General features: G+C 45.5%; 4 non-coding genes across 4 annotated transcripts; all 4 read left to right on the top strand.

Moving 5' to 3' along the window:
* The first annotated feature begins 14,512 nt into the window (after positions 1-14,512).
* LOC147734560 (signal recognition particle RNA) lies at positions 14,513-14,812 on the top strand. Its single transcript, XR_015307640.1, has one exon.
* Positions 14,813-16,410: 1,598 nt separating this feature from the next.
* LOC147734559 (signal recognition particle RNA) lies at positions 16,411-16,711 on the top strand. Its single transcript, XR_015307774.1, has one exon.
* Positions 16,712-18,308: 1,597 nt separating this feature from the next.
* On the top strand, positions 18,309-18,608 carry LOC147734558 (signal recognition particle RNA). Its single transcript, XR_015307630.1, has one exon.
* A 1,598-nt stretch (positions 18,609-20,206) lies between these two features.
* On the top strand, positions 20,207-20,506 carry LOC147734557 (signal recognition particle RNA). The gene has a single exon (XR_015308090.1).
* The last annotated feature ends 49 nt before the right edge of the window (positions 20,507-20,555 follow it).

The following is a 20,555-nucleotide window of genomic DNA, read 5'->3' as shown; positions in this document are numbered from 1 at the left end:
TCTCTGAGACAAAATAGCCCCAACTGCCTCATCCGAGGCATCAGCCTCCACAATATATGGCAATTCAGGTTGTGGATGAGCCAAAATGGGCGCGGTGACAAACGCCCTCTTGAGATGAGTGAAAGCATGCTCTGCTTCTTGCGACCAACCGTACACCACCCCTTTTCTTAGTAATCGAGAAAGAGGCGCAGCAATGCGCGAAAAGCCATCAATAAACCTCATGTAATAGTTCGCAAAACCCAGGAAACATTGGACTTCTTTCACTGTTTTCGGTGTGGGCCAGGATTGTACTGCTTGCACCTTTCTCTCTGCCATTTGCAACCCCTCTGGACATAGCATGACCCCCAGGAACTCCACAGTGGTTACTCCAAACTCACATTTACTAAGCTTGCAGAACAGATTGTTCTCTCTCAATCTCTGTAGGACCTGTGACACATGGTCGTGATGAATCCCTACATTACAAGAATATATCAAGATATCATCAATGTAAACAACTACACTGATGTCTACCAGATCCCTCAAAACATCATTCAGGAAGTATTGGAAAGCGGCCGGGGCGTTACACAATCCAAATGGCATAACAGTATATTCGAACAACCCATAGCATGTTTTAAAGGCCGTCTTCCATTCATCGCCCTCCCTCATTCTCACAAGGTGATACGCCCCCGAAGATCTAACTTTGTGTAAATGCAGGCCTTCCTTACTTGATCTAACAGCACCGGAATAAGGGGAAGAGGGTACCGGTTACGGACAGTGTTTTTGTTCAGCATTCTGTAATCAACACAAGCCCTCAATTCACCATTAGCTTTCGCTATGAAAAATAAAGGAGAGGCTGCAGGGGACTTGGAAGGGCGGATGAAACCTATAGCTTGATAATGAGTTAGATACTCTTTGAGGTGAGTAGTTTCGGGCACAGATAAAGCATACACACGACAGGAGGGCATCAGGGCTCCTTCCACCATATCAATGCAACAGTCGTATGAACGATGGGGTGGTAGTTCATTAGCCAACTGTTCGCTAAATACATCCGCAAACGACTGATATGCACTAGGTAATGAAACCTCCTTTTCGGCCGCAGTAGCCACCTGAAAAGGAATAGACAGCTCTCTAGCCTGAGTAACCGGATGTGCTGACATATGTTCCTGACATACAGGTGAAAGAAACCTCAATTTCTTCTCTTTCCAATCAATATCTGGGTTATGGTAGGATAGCCAGGGCATGCCCAGAATCACCTCATATTGTGGAGCCTCGATTATGTTGAGGGTTAACCTGTCCTGGTGTTCCCCTTCGGGTAAGTCTATCACCAACAACACTTCTTCTGTTTGTTCAGTGATCTTCCCAGACTTTAAGGGTTTCCCATCCACCGCCCACACTTCTTCTGGGTGCATCCGGGGTATGCGTCTCAAGTTCAAAGATGTTACTAGTCCGCTGTCTATGAAGTTGCCCATGGCCCCAGAGTCAATCATCACCAGAACTTGATGACCCCCTAACTGACTCACCAGACACATGGACAACACGATGTGGGATACCGAATCCTGAAGAACCTCACAAACCAAAGAAGGTAGCTTTAAGGGAGTCTGATCACCCCTTCCTTCATTATCTTTGTCATATGACTCGGTGCTAGATATGGCTAACCTTTTCTTAACCCAACTCCCTGTAGTCTTTGGCTTGGAGGGACATTCTCTCACATAATGTCCCTTTCTTCCGCAATACATGCACAGCCCCTGAGTTCTACGGGTTTCCTTTTCTTCTCTAGTTAAGGGAGCTCTCACTGCTCCTATCTCCATGGGTTCATGGCTCTCCCCTATTGATGATGGCCCCTTCTTGCTGAAATACTCTGGCCTAGGGGAACCTCTGTCCCATTTTCTCCTGTCCCCTGATCTTTCTGACATTCTACCATCGAGTCGTAAGGAAAGATTGATCATACCGGCACAGGTAGTCGGTTGGGGATCTATTTGCGCTATGACATCTTTCATCCCATCCCGTAGCCCTTGATAATAAATGGACATCTGTTTCTCTTCAGGCCAGGAAGACTCTGCCACCAATCTGTTAAATGACGTTAAGTATGTAATCAATTCATTACGTCCCTGTCTTAACTCCATCAATTCCCTGTCAGCCCTGAATGTGGTGGCCCGTCTATCGAACACCCTCTCAAACTCGGTCCTAAAGGCCCCCCAATCTGAAAGAATAGCATCATCTCTCCTTACCAGTGGGACAGCCCAGCTTGCTGCATCCCCTATCATGTAGGAGATGGCGAACGCTACTCTAGAATGGTGGTTGGGAAAGGACGCGGGTTTGCAAGAAAAGTGCATCATGATTTGTGTAAGGAATATCTGCGTCTTGGATGAATCCCCCGAATACCTCTCAGGACTTGCCAACGGTATAGGGGGGGGTACCGTTACTTGGATACGGGGATTGAGCGTTGCAGCATCAAAAGGGTTACCAACTAACCTATCCACCCTTTCTCTCAAGGCGGTAGCCTCTGCTCTAGAAGCCGTAGCCTCAGCTCTAGAGGCCACTAACTCTTGTTGGACTATAACAAGCGCTTGCAGCACTTCCTCTAGGGTAGCCATGTTTGTTCACCAATCGTATCAGGCGGAGCATATATCGTGGGCTCGTAATTCTGTCAGGGCCTGCTCCGCAGAATCCGATTGATGAACAAAGGGGTCCACCTCCTGATGTTACCAACACCCTGAATGTGTACACAGGGGGTTCGAACCATCAGGCGAGGGATAAATAATGAAAAGAGACCGGGGACGGGAAGGGGTCAGCAGGGACAAGGGATCTGAAACGACAGAGCATACGTTTATAACACCAATCAAATATCAAGGCTACTCTCAGTAATACTCTCTCAAACTCTGAATACCTTGCAGGGCTGTGCACTTTCCTCCAACAAGTTTAAATGAGATACCAGTTCAACTTCCTGAAAGGAAACACAATGGTTATCATAACATATAACACACAGGTGTAAGATCTAGCAGCAGTGTATCCTTTGTAATACACACCGTGTTATGCGGAGAAAGAACCTTTGTAATAGACCCCCCCCGGGTAAAAATGACTTGTTCCTCTAAATTAGTCTTTGAGATAATGCACAAGTCTATCATCCGGATTTATTCTAAAAGAGTTTGTGGTATAATCCCCCACGTTGTCACTCCATTAAGCACAGTACTGTCCCTTGCATTCGCATATGATATCTTTAAGCCCAAAAGATGCGATACGTTGGTGTACACTTATGTAGTAACAAGAGTCTTTTAAGCCATATAACGGCAGTGTGTGGTTGCGACCACCACCACGCTCCGCTATTAGAATCTGATTCAGATCAAACAAAAACAACTAGCCGGCAGTAGGTAGTGGAATACCACTCTACTCCGGACATTGCAGGACAAGAAATGATCCTTCCACGGTAACTTGCAGCAGCCGCCGCCAAGCTCCGGGAACAGAAAACCCAGTAGAGCCGGGTTTGGAAATGGCACACACAAGACGGTGCTTTCCTTAGCCAAGGAAACAAAGTAGCAATTCTCACAATGCTGGCAAGCGCCTGTGAACAGGGCTCCCAGCTGATACAATGTTACAATGCCGGCAAGCGCCCGGGAACAGGGCTCCCAGCTGATACAATGTTACAATGCCGGCAAGCGCCCGGACAGGGCTCCCAGCTGATACAATGTTGCACAGCCGGCAAGCGCCCGGACAGGGCTCCCAGCTGATACAATGTTGCAATACCTCAATGCCGGGAAATCTTGATCAGCTCTCTCACTTCACAAAACTCTGAAGCAGCTCGATAGACGCTGTCTTCTCCCAGGAACTCGAAAACACAAAGAAAGGACACAAAATTACGAGCAACTCTCTTCCTGGAAACACCTCCCTTATACTTCCTCCCTACAAGGATCATGGTAGATGTAGTTCCCTAAAGATTGGGTAGGCGCGGTGCTGCAGGAACCTGACATCCTCATAAACTGTTTCATAAGAGAACGAGACCGGCCTGGTGTGAATAAAGATGAGATGGAGGTACTAACTACATGGGATCAGAATATAGCAGACGGGAAACATGATAAACAGAAATGTATAGAGGCCATGTACAGAAAAATCCGTAAAGAAATAACAGTATTTCATGAAAGAGAGAAAGCTGAAAGTGAAACAGATACTGACAAGAACGAATCCTCACAGGAGGATGAGCTAGATAATACAGGAATGGTAGCATATGTAGGTAAGGGTAGATCCTTTAATAAAACGTTACGCCCAGAAAGCAAGAGACTTTTTCACTCTGCTATGTCAAACCCGAGAACGCCTGAACATCTATTCCAAGCTACCGATAAAATACTTCAAGAACGAATGGGGTACCATGTACTCAATTCCATGGATGAACAAGAATTAGCCAGGTCAGCAGTACAATGGGCTGACAATTCCGATAGATATAATGATGACGCATTAGCGCAAACATTTTTGAATCTTTCCCCAGACGAACAGCGACTAGCTGGTATGTACATGATACAACACATCCTTACGTTGTATAAAAGCCAACATTCTGATCCAGGTCCCTTACCTGATGTACTAGTAGAGTAAATCATGAATAAATGGAGAGGCCTAGGTACCGATTTAATTAAAGTAATTTTAGAACATCGACACAGATATAGTGCCTTCCTGAATCCACAGTTTGTTTCAGCTCCACCCCCAGAAAGAAAAATGTTTTACATAGACAGACAGAATCCCTTACGAGAAGTACATCCAGTCAGGAATGCCGATGATACCCTTACACGTGTGTATGTATACACGCCTATAACTAAAATGGAAATATTGGAAATTAAGAAATTAGTGCCCAGTCATGATAAAGACCCTGCAGGTTTTCACCGTGAAATAAAAGACATGTTACTCATGGGAGATTATACCTATCCCGACATTATGAAAATATTGAAAGTGTTATTGCCTGCCGGTATTTACGAGAAACTCAAAGAAAAAGAATGGGAGGTGGGAGAGCAAAAGATTGATTGGGCTGCATTAGAAAACGAAGAAACGACTCGAACCCCAGGTCTAGGTCTTGGGGATAAAACTAAAGCATTACCAGGATTGTTAGTACAGGTTTTGCCACGTTTATTAGCAACGAAAAGGGAGGACTGGGATGCAATCTAAGCCTGCAAACAGAAACCCGACGAAGACACTAGTGATTTTTATTCCCGATTTGAGAAATGTTTTATTATTAATAGTGGCCTGAAAGCAAGTAGCGAGTCATACCCACATCTCTTCGTATCCAAATTAGTCGAGAATTCTCTGCCTCAAGTTAAGAATTGTGTATTGAAAGTCGAGAGCACATGGCAAGCAAACACGCCTTCCCAAATGTTACAGATGTTACAGTACCACCAGAATAGAATTAGGGAAGAACATGATCACGAACAGAGACGTATGAAAGACACGAAAATGAAAATGTTAGTTGCTCAGTCAGTTTCAGCTGACGGTCAGAAAAAGGGCGTGACACAGTCCAATAATTCAGCAGCTCCTGTTAAAGGGACATGCAACTATTGTAAACAGCCAGGTCACTATGTAAACGATTGTGCAGTCTTGAAACACAATATATCTACAGGTAAAACTAAAGAGAGACCGCGTCAACCTAGACAGGACCAGGCCCAACAACATGTACCACAGAATGTACAGCCTATGCATGCTCCACAACAGACAGTCCAGACCGTAGCGGTACCGCAGCCACAACCCATTGCCGCAACACAACATACAACACAGCAGATGTACCAATATGCGCAAACTGATTATCCCGATCACCAGCGATACACATGAAACAGCCTAGAGAGGGAGGTTGGCTTGCCTCTTATTGAGGTTCCTGTAGATCAAGAGGGTCCTTATGTACATAGTCAGGTATTAGGGAAAGATAGAAAGTTTTTGATTGATACAGGGGCAAGCAGGACGACAATCAGTCACGACGAGGTTCCAGGGGCACCCCTCTCAGGCTCACAGAATGTTTCCCTTGGATTCTCAGGAAAGCCTATTGTTAATGAAGTTTCAAAACCAGTTCCCCTTGCAGTTGGTCCGTTGTCTCGCACTACAGACTTATTGCTCACGAAATCATGTCCAGAAAACTAGCTAGGTATCAAGACACTGAAAGCTCTAGGAGCTGTAATATGTTGTTCTCCGGAAGGAGTAAGATTGTTTCTGCGTGACTTTAAGGGTCACTATGTGTTGAGAGATATTGATTCCAGATTACAGAATGTTCCTGCACATTTATGGGCACAAGGACCCACTGATGTAGGTTGTATGCACATTACACCATATCGAGTTACACTGAAACAAGGTGTTGTTTTACCACGAATTCGACAATACAAGTTACCCCCAGATGCTGTAGTGGCTTTACTGAAAATCATTGACGAGCTCATTGCACAAGGAGTGGTTGTAGAAACCGACTCCAACGTTTGTAATTCCCCTATCATTCCGATTCTTAAACGCACTGATCCAAATGCACCTCCAGTTTATCGATTAGTTATCGATTTACGAGAATTGAATAAATGCATTGTACCACAGTATCCTGTGGTCCCAGACATCTCCTCTTTATTGACAGCTATTGATTCAGAGGCAACGTTCTTTACTGTAATTGATCTGAAGAACGCCTTCTTTAGTGTCCCCATTGATCCGGAAAGCCAGTATCTTTTAGGATTCTGTTTAAATGGCCGAAGCTTCAAATTTGCACGCGCACCTCAAGGATTCAGAGAAAGCCCCAGCATCTATAGCCAAGCGTTGAAAAGACAACTTGACAGTATTCACATGCCTGCTAACACTGCCCTACTGCAGTACGTCGATGATCTATTGATCACCGCCCGCAGTGAACCTGAATGCGAACAAGCATCACTGACAGTCTTGTATTTCCTGGCTGACAAGGGACACAAGGTGTCTCCTTCGAAGCTACAATTCTGTGTTCAGCAAGTGTTGTACCTTGGGCACTTGCTGTCCAAAGGGGGGAGACAGCTAACACCTGACCGTATCCAGTTAATTGTAAATATGTCACAACCCAAGACGCAAAAGGAGGTACGGGCCTTCATAGGCCTCACTTCTTACTGTAGACAATGGATCCCTCAGTATGCATTTCTAGCCAAGCCACTCATACAGTTGACAACACAGGAGGCAGCGACATCGACTGTCCTCCCTTGGACTCAAGAACATACACAAGCTTTTGACGACTTAAAGAAAGCCTTATGTCAAGCACCAGTTTTAGCGACACCATGTTACAGTAAACCTTTTTTTTTTTTTTTTTTGGAAAACCTTTATTTAACAGTATGTGCAGACAGATACGGGCCTACAACCCTCAGGCCGGCCTCGACAATAAAGGGCACATCAGCAAGTAAATACACAACTCAGCGACAAAGCAGTAGATCAACGAATAGTCCAGGTTACGTTATACACAATGTGTGCCACCAAGCGTCAGGATTATGAGGTTTAATTTTATATAAAGTTCTGAAATGAGTCCATAGCAACAGGTCTGGAAGGATCCGAATCAGAGCAATGCAGGTAGGACTATACTGGGCAGCGATCACAAGAAGGGTCAGCAAGCATTATCCGTAAGGCAAGCGATCGCACTCAATGAAATCAGGATAGTAAAGAAGCATATCACATGGCGATCCCCAAACACTACCCATAAGTACCCACTCCTCCCATAGACCCAAGAAAGAAGAAAGGAAGGAGCCAGCTAGAAGGGTAAGAATAGAAAGGGAGAAGAGAGAAAGAAAGAAGAAAGAAAGAAAAAGGAGGCCCATAGAAAGAAAAAACCGACAAGGAAATATACCCCCCACCCTACACGCATGCAGAGGCTACGGCCTACCCCCCCCCCTAGCAGTGTGTCTGTCGCCCCAGAAGAGTACCCGAAATGTAGAAGAAGAAAAAGAGAAGAAAAAGACATAGAATGTCACGGTTGATCGGAGGAGGGCCAAGGATCTATATAAGCAAGCAAATTCGTTACCCGCGGTCACCCAACCCCAGTCCCCAACCTAACATGCTACATGTACCTCCAACAGTCACAAGTCCCAGTCCCAGCCTTATATGGTCCAATGTGCAACAAGAAAGTCCCCTTCATCAGCCTTGGCCCCTTCGAATCTGCAGTCCAACAGAAACCAGTGTCAGTACAGCCAGCTTGGACGAAATGGGCCACCATGGAGTCCGTTGTAGAAGTTGAGGTGCAGGAGACAAGGCAAACTGGAGTGAGGCTTGATAGTAAAGGACCAAAGGATGCACCATTGCCATGCCACGGCTAGAGCAACAGGGAGCAGGAAGATGCACAAGATCCAAAGTAGCAGCCGGCCGATGCACAGGGAGCAAGTCCAGGAGGACGCTCGGAAACGTGGCACCCAAGGACAAAGGAGATGGGCGAAGCGGCGACGGAGACACGAGCCCCGGCCGTACCAAGGGAGCAGTATTGTCAGACTCCTCCAGAGAAGAACCGAGGAGTACCGCAGCGGGCTCTGGGACACGTCCCCCCGCCACCGCCACATACCCCAATTCGGGTGATCCACCGACAGTCGGCTGAAGATATGGCGTAACACGCCGCACTGGAGAATCATCATGGCCAGTCAACAGGGCCCCATCAAGCCGGTCCCCCAATTCGGTGGCAAGGTCGCGGAAGGCCGACCTCAGGTCCTTCAGTGCATCCAGGATGTCGCAAAGCCTCAGCGGTGGATCAAGGATGGAGGGTGCTGCTGTGTCCGCCATCTTAGGCAAACAACCATCGAGCGCCCCGGGAAGCAAGCCCCCGACACCAGCCATCGGTATCTGGAAAGTAGTGAAATCTCTGCGAGGCCCTGATGGTGCAGGAAACGTGGAGGCAGCCGGTCGTGGAGAGGCTCCAAGGACAGGAGTAACTTTAGCACAGGGAGACCCACCGGCAAGATCAGGGCGTCCGATGCAGAAGATGGCGGCCGCTGCTACAAGCTGTAACAAAGAAGCGATCCCGGCCCCCTTCAGCTGGGCCGGGATACACTAAACGGGAGCCTGAAACAATGTTGCGAGCGAGTCGCGCTGGGCAGCCGAGCAGGGAAAAGGCTGCTGTGAAAACTCCAGCGCCGCACTCCAGGTCCGGTGCACCGGTTGCTCCCTCTCCGCAGCGGCCGCTGCTGTCGTTGTCGCCGCCGGCCGTCCCCACCAAACAATGGCCCGGCTGCTCCCGCTTGAAAGGCCGGAATGGTAACCAGGGCTCAACTCCGCCGTGGCAGCTACGTTCTCGACCGGAGACACAGCATCGTGGTCAGGAGTGTAGCGCAGGTAAGCGTGAAACTCGGAGGCACAGGATTTGTACCAGGATATCAGCGAAGGGCGTCAGGGCCGGCGGAGCCGAAGAGCTAGGCGGCCATCTCGGCTGCGGGCTAGGCTCCTCCCCCTACAGTAAACCTTTTACACTCTTTGTCACAGAACGCGAAGGTACTGCATTGTCAGTACTCACCCAAGATCAAGCAGGTTCACACAAACCGTGTGCTTATTTTTCTAGTACATTAGATCCAGTAGCCCAGGCTTTGCCTGCGTGCTTGAAATCAGTAGCAGCAACATCTCTAGCAATCAGACAAAGCGATGCCATAGTGTTAGGACATCAATTGACAGTACAAGTTCCACATTCCGTGGAAGTTCTTTTAAACAGAACACAGACTCAGCACTTGACTATAGCATGATTGACAGGTTATGAATTGACATTGTTTCAGCCACACATAGAAATCAGACGTTGCAATACATTGAATCCAGCTACACTTTTGCCATTAAGTGAGACAGACCCTTTGGCACATGATTGTGTTGAAGTCATTACCGTTACGACGAAACCCAGACAAGACTTGACAGACATCGCATTACCAGATCCAGACCTGACACTCTATGTGGATGGTTCATGTATGAGAACAAGTACAGGAGAGTTAGTGGCCGCATACGCAGTAACAAAAGAAACTGAAGTCATAGAAACACATCGTATTGACACCCTGTCAGCTCAAGCAGCAGAGCTCATAGCTCTGACTCAAGCCTGTATTCGAGCCAAAAATAAGAAAGTTATCATATACACAGATTCCCGTTATGCCTTCGGAGTTGTACACGACTTCGGAGTTCTCTGGCAAGAAAGAGGTTTTTTAACTTCTCACGGTGCCAAAATCCAGCACGGTCTTCTCATTCAAGCTCTGTTAGAAGCAATACATTTGCCTACGGCCATAGCCATCATGAAGTGCAAGGCGCATACGAAAGTCACAGATACCATTTCCCAGGGTAACGACCTGGCAGATCGAACAGCCAAGCATACAGCTCAGACTCAGACTCACGCAACTGACCTGACAAAGACAGTAGTCCCAACACCGACACATTGCATGACAGTTAGGGATCCCGCCCTAGATGTAATTGACATACAGACACATGCTACACCAGACGAAATCAAGAAATGGACTGAACTAGGAGGGATCCAGACAGAACAGGGATGGATGACGAAGGGAAAATCTATATGGTTTCTCCCCGACTCTATGGTTCAAGTTATCATTAACACAGTACATAGTCCTGCACATTTAGGAGAAAAAGCCATGTTAGACAGTATTCAAAACCTTTGGTTCAATAAACATTTACGAGCAGCAGCAAAACAGAAAGTGCGTACTTGCATGATCTGTTGTCAGTTCAACCCAGGTAAAGGCATTCCCGTAGAGCAAGGTGGATTTCATCTTCCCGATCACCCTTTTGAAGTCCTCCAGATGGATTATATCCAGATGGAACGTTGTCGAGGATTTAAGTATGTCCTCGTAGTGGTATGTGCACTTTCCCGTTGGACAGAAGCATATCCAGTCCCAGATTACACTGCTCCGACCACTGCCAAGCAGCTGGTACGTGAATTCTTCCCACGGTATGGTTTGCCCCGTGTCGTGTACTCAGATAATGGACAGCCATTCTCGTCCGAGCTTATGAAGCAGGTATCACCACTGCTAGGATACCAGTGGAAGTTCCACTGTGTCCGACATCCCGAGGCAGCAGGTCTCGTCGAGAGACACAATCAGGCCCTGAAAATTCGCCTTGCCAAGATATGTAAAGAGAAAGGCGTCGACTGGATAGTAGCTTTACCAGTTGCTCTTTTTTACATGAGAATGATAGCACATTCTAGAACAGGGCTATCCCCGTACGAGGTGGTCTTTGGTAGGCAACCGAATATGTGGGGGATGCCTCTGCCTCGTAAAATCACAGATGTTGACTGTAATATGCTGACAGATTACCTTGCCTCCTTGATGTCTGCACTACAATCATGTCGTTCACAGGTAGCTGCAGCCTTTCTCGACAACACCGAGGTGAAGCCACACGAGATCGTTCCTGGAGATTACGTTTTTATCCGCAATTTCGACAGGAGGAGTCCGCTGGAGCCCCGTTGGCAGGAGCCGAAGCTTGTGTTATTAACAACAAGGACAGCAGTGAAAGTGGAGGGCCGCAAGGGCTGGCTCCACTCGAGTCATGTAAAAAGACACTATGGACTGCCGCCAAAACCAGACTCCCAGCCCTGCCCCCTTCCAGAGACTGATACTAAACTCCCCCTGGTAGAGAAAACTCCTTCTCAAGAATTTCGCATGAAGTTGAGGTCTAGCAAGTCAGACAGTTTAATTGTTTAAGTCCTCCCCTAGGTGAATCGGTTAGACAAGTTCCTGACATGTAACCGTTAGACCCCAATAGAGAGAGAGATAGACAGAAACAGTTCAAGAAACGAGAATATTGTAAATCTCTCCGTAGTCACTGCATCGTGACACTATTGATTATGTTTTTTCTGAGTCTTATGATTATTGCTGCAAGTATATTGCTACACATATACTTTCCTATTTTCAAGCGTGCACATTCTTCTTCAAATGACACTGTCGAGCATACTTTCAGTGAATTGCCCCCGCATGAGTTATCTTACTGACTTGCGCTGCATAACAATACATTCATTAGTATGTTACATCATTCCCATCAGACCAGCAATGCTACCAATTGTTGGATATGTGGCCGACTCCCACCCTATCAGAAGTACAAGGGAGTTCTGCCCCTCTTTCCGTACCCGTTCACACACAATGGTTCCTGTGGTGCATGGTTTAGTTTAATAAATTCTTTAGACTCTGATTCCGTAGTTTACCAGGGCCATTGGGTATGGGGAAATCTGAACACAGTTTTGCATAAAGTATGTTTCCCTGACAAGGAGGGTCTTCCCCAAAGGACAGGGACAGATCTAGAAAATGAAGTGTATGGATTAGGTAATTTTACACTTAACCTCATGATTCTGAATGTCCAGTCCGAAGCCGAACCAGTCTTGCCCGCTATGTCAGTATTACCAGTCAAAGGTGAATTATGTGTTAGAAAGAATGGTTCAGTACACCTAGGTCATAGTAAATGTACTACTGTGATCGAATTCAGTGATAAAGGCAAGTCTACATTCAAAGCTTCCCGTCATTCCTATTTCATTTGTGGTCATACAGCATACATACGCTTACCTCTAGATTGGGATGGTACTTGTTACATTGCATTCCTTCTGCCACTTGTTTTCCTAGCCCCTCCTGATTATCATAGGAACTCCCATCTAGTACACGATAGACCCAAGAGAGATCTCCCGATTGTCGACTATACTGAAACGGCATGGGAGCAGTATACAGACTTCAATAAAGGTTTCTTTCCCTATTTAGGTGCTGTCTTTAATAGTAAACTGATACGTAAATTAACCAGAACCCTCGAAGCAGTAGTGAATGAAACTACTTCCGCCCTAGGCAACTTAACAGAGGAGCAGTCTGCTATGCGGATTGTTGTTCTTCAGAATCGTCTTGTTCTTGACGTCATCCTGGCCGATAGGGGCGGAGCTTGTAGAGTCATCGGATCGAGTTGCTGTGTTTTCATTCCAGAAAACGCGCCATCAGTATATAGAGCCATAACCCGTCTCCACAAGATTGCAAGTCAGATACACCAGAATCCAGGCACCTGGACTTGGTCCGGTTGGTTCTGGAGCGTGTTGTCAGCCTGGGGATGGAAAGTCCTATCCTTCCTAGGAATAGCCCTTCTCATAGTATTCAGTTGTTGTCTATGTCTGCAGTGTGGGCCAGCGATTTGCGGCTTGTGCGCCACATCATGTATTCCGCATCCAAGTTCACGTTCCAAATCCCGCCAGAAAAAGGAAGAGCAAATGATGTTATATGAACAAATAGATGGACTAATGAAGATCGATATATCATGAAGGGTCCGAAGGGGACAAGGAGGGAATGAGGTAATATGAATTTTTATGGTCAATTGTGTCCCCTAACGTAGACCCCAACGGCTCCATGTACGTGCTTCAAGTACATGTATGTTCCCTCCACAACCAGCTATGAAGACGCAAATACATTTGCGTCCAACGTTAACATGTCCTCTTTCAGATCCACCATGAATGGATCGATAATTCAGTTCCCAAGTATGCCGTGCCACCGTCTTTACATGGTGCACTTTCACGTTTTCCTGGCTCTGGCGAACTAGGCCCTGATTTCTGCCATCGAGCCTTTTCTGCCTTCTGCCTCTGAAAGCTGCAGCCTGGATCTGCATCCATGACCCTTGCCTTACTCCCTGCGCGGCGAGCGGTGCCTGCCTCGGCCTGCTTGCCTGCCAAAACTGTATTTTGCCTTCAAGTTATCTGCTCCGCTCCTCGAAAATACATTCCTGTCTAGTGTTTTAGGTGAACATCTTCCCAGCTGCAGAGCAAAGGGCCCGGCCTTCCTGTCTCTGTGCAAGTAATTCATTGCTCCCGTTACCATGGTAGGCCCATGGCCCCCTCGCATTACACTTAGACACGTAGTCACATATGCACGCACTAGCAGTCAGTATAGAATAGCCTCTGCCCGAGAGACCTTTCCTTCTAGATAATACAGTTCCTCAAACACAAGATATCAGATATGATTTGGGTTTAGGTTGTTCTGACACGCCAGACTTCTGTCTCCACATATAGTGCTAAATGTCAAGTCCCCTTCACCCTCCAGTTCCACGTCAATCACACGTCATGTTGCCTGCGCGCGCATCCAGCCATAAATTTCTGCTGACACTGCAGGATTCTTCTATGGATCCACCCACCTGTGACACTTTTATGTGACGTCTCTAGCACACACCTCCGTGTACGCCCTCTTGCACGCCTTCTGTTACGCACATGTGTTCTTATCTCGTTTTTTCTCAGCTGTTACGCCTTCTGTATCCATCACCATTGTATGCTTTTACTATATATATTGTACTCTGTTAATAAAGCATTGTCTATCCCTTCCTGAACCTTCGTGGTGATGGAACATGATACCTGGTTCGAACCAATTCCATTTTATGGAATAAAACCCTTATAAACTCAGATGCCACGGACTCTGCCTCTCATTTTTCGATTGAGTTATTTTATTGAACTTTACCGCATAGAAATTCCGCATAGGTAAATCTTTATTTACCACAGAAGGATAGTGAAATAGATTTTCTTGAAATACGGTTGGCATACCATCAATTCATTACACCGTACTTTATCATTATCCTTACTTAAGCAATGCATTTCATCATTAGGACATGTGCTGTGTTTGCCGGGCATGGTGGCGTGTGCCTGTTGTCCTAGCTACTTGGGAGGCTTAGGCTTGTGGATTGCTTGAGCTCAGGGGTTCTGGGCTGCACTCAGCTGTGTTGATCAGGAGTCCATGCTACATTGGGTATCAATATGGTGTTCTAGAGGGAGCTCTAGAATTTCAGGTTGTGTAATGAGAGGTGCACCGACCCAGGCTGGAAACAGAGCAGGCCAAAGCTTCCATGCCCATCGGTAGCAGGACAGCACCTGAGAGCAGTAGGTGTAACACAGCTTGAGCAAAATAGTGAGACCTAGCCTCTCTTTTTTTGACTCAAATGTGAACGTTTTGACTTTTACAAGATGGTAATGAATTATTTTTCCAAAACCAAATCTTTGTTTTTCTTTTTATATTTTTGCAGGAAGTACAATGAACATTTGTACTGGGCCGGGCATTCTAGCATAGCAGACAATTCTCCAGAATTGCAACATATTGCAACAACAAGCTAGCAGGAGGAGAGGACTGAAAACTCTGTGCAGCCTAGAATAGATGGCTGTGTGATTTTCTGCAAGGATGACTGAAATGCATTCTTCATTTTAGAGCACCTGTAGGATTAAATTGATCTGTCAAGTACAAAAGTATCCTTAGAAGAGCAACTTTGAAATGCGTTTGCTGGGTCTTCTGCTGCATTCCTACGTCCAGCTCTAATTCATTTTTTGATTAGCCCTCATTCAATTCCATATATGAATGAGAAGGAGAAATAAGAGGGCCCTTCGCTCTTTGAGAGAAACATGAAAAGACTGAAAACTGTGTAACTCCCAAACATTGGAGCCTTCGGCCTTACTCCAGCCAACTCTTGCGGTTTAATACTTTTAAATCTTGATGTTGTTTAACAATCCCAGCAGAAGGGATCAGGTTGACAGGCGCTGCAGTTCTCCAGTATGGGGCTGTCCAGATCATTACTCAATCTACCTTGCATTGGCACAGTATAAAATACGTCATGAATTCTCCTATGAAAAGGTATACAAATCTGTTTGTATCACTTTTGTTAGTCAGGGGGACCCATTCGCTGGAAGGGGCAGGGAGGACAAAAATAGCTCATTGGTATAGAACACTGAATTAGCAGCTGATTTTGAGGTGGGAGAAGATCGAGTAATCCAACTGGACCTCAATAAACGGTTTCTTAGTATGCAGTAGCCCGCGACCACTTCTAACCCAAAAGCGTAATCTCATCCTTTTGCAGAATCAGGCAAGCTTTCACCTGCTCAAGCTGAACTGACATTGGTCTTCTTGGCCAGCAAGAATTCCTCTCTTGAAGCTGTTGAGGCTAGAGAACAGAATGATGCGTATTCATTCTTTATAATAACTCTTCTAGCCCTCCCACTCCATACCACTTTATAACTTCCAATGTTGCAGATGTCTTCCATCATTGTGACCCTTGCTACTTTTCTCAACATTGGTTGGCTCGGCATAACAAGAAGGGATGGATGGCTACAGGAGAGCCTGAATTGTGCCTGTAAGGTTCTACAGGGAGTCACTGGCAGATAATGAGAAACTCAGCCCTAAGTTGGCTCTTCTCTCTCACTGTCTTTCTCCTCTCTCCCTCTACCTATCTCTCACTCTCTAAATACTAGTATCTATATTGTATTCACATCCCCTTCACAAACTTTCTGACCCTACTTCCTCTCTCCCTTAAATCAGTTCAACCCTCTTCTTTTCCTTTAGGAAACTCCACATCTTTTTTAAAGGCCCTTCCCATATTCACACTGCTTCTTGATAAGACATTATTTTCCTTTCTTTGAAGGATAGTGAAATAGATTTTCTTGAAATACGGTTGGCATACCATCAATTCATTACACCGTACTTTATCATTATCCTTACTTAAGCAATGCATTTCATCATTAGGACATGTGCTGTGTTTGCCGGGCATGGTGGAGTGTGCCTGTTGTCCTAGCTACTTGGGAGGCTGAGGCTTGTTGATTGTCTTGAGCTCAGGGGTTCTGGGCTGCACTCAGCTGTGTTGATCAGGTGTCCATGCTACGTTGGGTATCAATATGGTGTTCTAGAGGGAGCTCTAGAATTTTAGGTTGTGTAATGAGTGGTGCACCGACCCAGGCTGGAAACAGAGCAGGCCAAAGCTTCCATGCCCATCGGTAGCAGAACAGCACCTTAGAGCAGTAGGTGTAACACAGCCTGAGCAAAATAGTGAGACCTAGCCTCTCTATTTTTGACTCAAATGTGAACGTTTTGATTTTTACAAGATGGTAATGAATTATTTTTCCAAAACCAAATCTTTGTTTTTCTTTTGATATTTTTGCAGGAAGTACAATGAACATTTGAACTGGGCCGGGCATTCTAGCATAGCAGACAATTCTCCAGAATTGCGACATATTGCAACAACAAGCTAGCAGGTGGAGAGGACTGAAAACTCTGTGCAGCCTAGAATAGATGGCTGTGTGATTTTCTGCAAGGATGACTGAAATGCATTCTTCATTTTAGAGCACCTGTAGGATTAAATTGATCTGTCAAGTACAAAAGTATCCTTAGAAGAGCAACTTTGAAATGCGTTTGCTGGGTCTTCTGCTGCATTCCTACGTCCAGCTCTAATTCATTTTTTGATTAGCCCTCATTCAATTCCATATATGAATGAGAAGGAGAAATAAGAGGGCCCTTAGCTCTTTGAGAGAAACATGAAAAGACTGAAAACTGTGTAACTCCCAAACATTGGAGCCTTCGGCCTTACTCCAGCCAACTCTTGCGGTTTAATACTTTTAAATCTTGATGTTGTTTAACAATCCCAGCAGAAGGGATCAGGTTGACAGGCGCTGCAGTTCTCCAGTATGGGGCTGTCCAGATCATTACTCAATCTACCTTGCATTGGCACAGTATAAAATGCCTCATGAATTCTCCTATGAAAAGGTATACAAATCTGTTTGAATCACTTTTGTTAATCAGGGGGACTATTCGCTGGAAGGGGCAGGTAGGACAACAATAGCTCATTGGTATAGAACACTGAATTAGCAGCAGATTTTGAGGTGGGAGAAGATCGAGTAATCCAACTGGACCTCAATAAACGGTTTCTTAGTATGCAGTAGCCCGCGACCACTTCTAACAAAAAAGCGTAATCTCATCCTTTTGCAGAATCAGGCAAGCTTTCACCTGCTCAAGCTGAACTGACATTGGTCTTCTCGGCCAGCAAGAGTTCCTCTCTTGAAGCTGTTGAGGCTAGAGAACAGAATGACGCATATTCATTCTTTATAATAACTGTTCTAGCCCTCCCACTCCATACCACTTTATAACTTCCAATGTTGCAGATGTCTTCCATCATTGTGACCCTTGCTACTTTTCTCAACATTGGCTGGCTCGGCATAACAAGAAGGGATGGATGGCTACAGGAGAGCCTGAATTGTGCCTGTAAGGTTCTACAGGGAGTCACTGGCAGATAATGAGAAACTCAGCCCTAAGTTGGCTCTTCTCTCTCACTTTCTTTCTCCTCTCTCCCTCTACCTATCTCTCACTCTCTAAATACTAGTATCTATATTGTATTCACATCCCCTTCACAAACTTTCTGACCCTACTTCCTCTCTCCCTTAAATCAGTTCAACCCTCTTCTTTTCCTTTAGGAAACTCCACATCTTTTTTAAAGGCCCTTCCCATATTCACACTGCTTCTTGATAAGACATTATTTTCCTTTCTTTGAAGGATAGTGAAATAGATTTTCTTGAAATACGGTTGGCATACCATCAATTCATTACACCGTACTTTATCATTATCCTTACTTAAGCAATGCATTTCATCATTAGGACCTGTGCTGTGTTTGCCGGGCATGGTGGCGTGTGCCTGTTGTCCTAGCTACTTGGGAGGCAGAGGCTTGTGGATTGCTTGAGCTCAGGGGTTCTGGGCTGCACTCAGCTGTGTTGATCAGGTGTCCATGCTACGTTAGGTATCAATATGGTGTTCTAGAGGGAGCTCTTGAATTTCAGGTTGTGTAATGAGAGGTGCACAGACCCAGGTTGGAAACAGAGCAGGCCAAAGCTTCCATGCCCATTGGTAGCAGGACAGCACCTGAGAGCAGTAGGTGTAACACAGCTTGAGCAAAATAGTGAGACCTAGCCTCTCTTTTTTTGACTCAAATGTGAACGTTTTGATTTTTACAAGATGGTAATGAATTATTTTTCCAAAACCAAATCTTTATTTTTCTTTTGATATTTTTGCAGGAAGTACAATGAACATTTGAACTGGGCCGGGCATTCTAGCATAGCAGGCAATTCTCCAGAATTGCGACATATTGCAACAACAAGCTAGCAGGTGGAGAGGACGGAAAACTCTGTGCAGCCTAGAATAGATGGCTGTGTGATTTTCTGCAAGGATGACTGAAATGCATTCTTCATTTTAGAGCACCTGTAGGATTAAATTGATCTGTCAAGTACAAAAGTATCCTTAGAAGAGCAACTTTGAAATGCGTTTGCTGGGTCTTCTGCTGCATTCCTACGTCCAGCTCTAATTCATTTTTTGATTAGCCCTCATTCAATTCCATATATGAATGAGAAGGAGAAATAAGAGGGCCCTTCGCTCTTTGAGAGAAACATGAAAAGACTGAAAACTGTGTAACTCCCAAACATTGGAGCCTTCGGCCTTACTCCAGCCAACTCTTGCGGTTTAATACTTTTAAATCTTGATGTTGTTTAACAATCCCAGCAGAAGGGATCAGGTTGGCAGGCGCTGCAGTTCTCCAGTATGGGGCTGTCCAGATCATTACTCAATCTACCTTGCATTGGCACAGTATAAAATACGTCATGAAGTCTCCTATGAAAAGGTATACAAATCTGTTTGAATCACTTTTGTTAGTCAGGGGGACCCATTCGCTGGAAGGGGCAGGGAGGACAAAAATAGCTCATTAGTATAGAACACTGAATTAGCAGCTGATTCTGAGGTGGGAGAAGATCGAGTAATCCAACCAAACCTCAATAAACGGTTTCTTAGTATGCAGTAGCCTGCAACCACTTCTAACCCAAAAGCGTAATCTCATCCTTTTGCAGAATCAGGCAAGCTTTCACCTGCTCAAGCTGAACTGACATTGCTCTTCTTGGCCAGCAAGAGTTCCTCTCTTGAAGCTGTTGAGGCTAGAGAACAGAATGAGGCGTATTCATTCTTTATAATACCTCTTCTAGCCCTCCCACTCCATACCACTTTATAACTTCCAATGTTTCAGATGTCTTCCATCAATGTGACCCTTGCTGCTTTTCTCAACATTGGCTGGCTCGGCATAACAAGAAGGGATGGATGTCTACAGGAGAGCCTGAATTGTGCCTGTAAGGTTCTACAGGGAGTCACTGGCAGATAATGAGAAACTCAGCCCTAAGTTGGCTCTTCTCTCTCACTTTCTTTCTCCTCTCTCCCTCTACCTATCTCTCACTCTCTAAATACTAGTATCTATATTGTATTCACATCCCCTTCACAAACTTTCTGACCCTACTTCCTCTCTCCCTTAAATCAGTTCAACCCTCTTCTTTTCCTTTAGGAAACTCCACATCTTTTTTAAAGGCCCTTCCCATATTCACACTGTTTCTTGATAAGACATTATTTTCCTTTCTTTGAAGGATAGTGAAATAGATTTTCTTGAAATACAGTTGGCATACCGTCAATTCATTACACCGTACTTTATCATTATCCTTACTTAAGCAATGCATTTCATCATTAGGACATGTGCTGTGTTTGCCGGGCATGGCGACGTGTGCCTGTTGTCTTAGCTACTTGGGAGGCTGAGGCTTGTGGATTGCTTGAGCTCAGGGGTTCTGGGCTGCACTCAGCTGTGTTGATCAGGTGTCCATGCTATGTTGGGTATCAATATGGTGTTCTAGAGGGAGCTCTAGAATTTCAGGTTGTGTAATGAGAGGTGCACCGACCCAGGCTGGAAACAGAGCAGGCCAAAGCTTCCATGCCCATCGGTAGCAGGACAGCACCTGAGAGCAGTAGGTGTAACACAGCTTGAGCAAAATAGTGAGACCTAGCCTCTCTTTTTTTGACTCAAATGTGAACGTTTTGACTTTTACAAGATGGTAATGA

The sequence above is a fragment of the Lissotriton vulgaris genome, chromosome 1_2 (genome assembly GCF_964263255.1).
Source record: "Lissotriton vulgaris chromosome 1_2, aLisVul1.2, whole genome shotgun sequence".
NCBI classification, from domain to species: domain Eukaryota; kingdom Metazoa; phylum Chordata; class Amphibia; order Caudata; family Salamandridae; genus Lissotriton; species Lissotriton vulgaris.
The sequence above is the reverse complement of the archived record's forward strand: the minus strand, read 5'-3'. Positions and strand labels throughout refer to the sequence as shown.